This window comes from Microtus ochrogaster, unplaced genomic scaffold (assembly GCF_000317375.1).
Source record: "Microtus ochrogaster isolate Prairie Vole_2 unplaced genomic scaffold, MicOch1.0 UNK146, whole genome shotgun sequence".
Lineage (NCBI taxonomy): Eukaryota > Metazoa > Chordata > Mammalia > Rodentia > Cricetidae > Microtus > Microtus ochrogaster.
In genome coordinates, this window is record NW_004949244.1 from 440,245 (window position 1) to 441,722 (window position 1,478).

Consider the following 1,478-nt stretch of genomic DNA (forward strand, 5'->3'; position numbering starts at 1 on the left):
TGGCCAGGAACCTCGTTAACAAAAGGTCTACCTTGCTGCAGACAGTCTATTGAAGCAAAGCAATTCTTGATGGCCCCTTTGTCCTCAGCACCCCATCCCAGCATCTGTGCCCAAAGAGGCTGAGCTGGCGGATCCCACGGCCCCGCAGAAGGGAGGAAGAAAGGAGGAGGTTCCTGGGTGCAAACCGGGATGGGTTAGGGAGAGAGAAGCCCCAGCAGAGGGGAGCAGCCCCTGCTGAATGACCAGGGAGTGAAGGGGGTCAGGGAATGTCCCTGCTCTGTTTCCGGGCTCCTGCCGCGGGCCAAGAGCACACTCACCAACCACTCTGATGGGTCCCCCGGAACAGGATCAGTTTCCTTTGGTGGCCAGGATAGGGCCTACCTTGCTGCAGGCAGGCTATTGAAGCAAAGCAACTCCTGCCAGCCCCTTTGTCTTTAGCACCCCGTCCCAGCGCCAGCGCCCCTACACTGCTATTTTATGTATACAGAAAAACTGTTGTGTTTGTTTATGACACAATGTGGCTCAAAAGTAAAACTCTAAGCACAGCATTCTCTAATCATTTCATTACAGAAAATTTGGATTCACTCATCATCTTCTTACAACTCTCACTATTAATAAACAGAAAAACAAACACACTCACCTGGCCAGGCCTTTGATAAACACCATGTAGAATGAGGCTCTATGAAGCAGTTATAAGGAAGAAATGTCTTCAGCACATCTTCCTCTAGAAAAACAATTTTCATGTCATCAGTAGAGGGCAGTTCTGACCTTGAAGTTGTTAGAAAGTGCAACTATCAAATGGGAAAGTGAACATTCCTAATTCCAGGAAAACAGTGCAGTAGGAACAGCTAACCTCTGGGTTTCCCGTGTGTGAACTATTCTCCCCAGGCCCTACATGTCTGTGTGCATTAGCTGATACCAGTCCTTGTGAACAAAACAAAAGTAAAATAAAAAAAAAATATCCAATTTAAAAGAAGTAAAAAAAAACATTTTCTCTTCCCCAACGTATCCTTCCTGCTTCCAAACATTCCTGGTAGTCTCCATGCTTACTTGACAGCAGCTCCAGAGTCTGATCTAGAAATTAACATAACTTTTGCTGAAATTAACAGAATGTTCAACCCGCCATGCAACCTTTGATCTACAGCCTGTTCTGTCTGTCAGATGTGCTTGTGTAAGGGTGAACCAGAGACTGAGGGAGTGGTCTGTCAATCACTAGTCTAGCCTAAAACCCATGCCGAACAGTAAGTCCACCCCTAACACTGGATTACCAGGACACAGAGACTGGATGGCCTAGAGACCTAGGATAGAACCACACACAAGAAAAGAAAAATGTCCATGTAATGATGCTTAACAATGTTCTTTTATACACATAGATTTTTGCGTAGCTCAATTGTCATCAGGCAGGCTTCATCCATCAACAGATGCAGACCCACAGCCAAACAATAAGAAAGAAGAATAAGAAAGAAGAAGGGGACGAT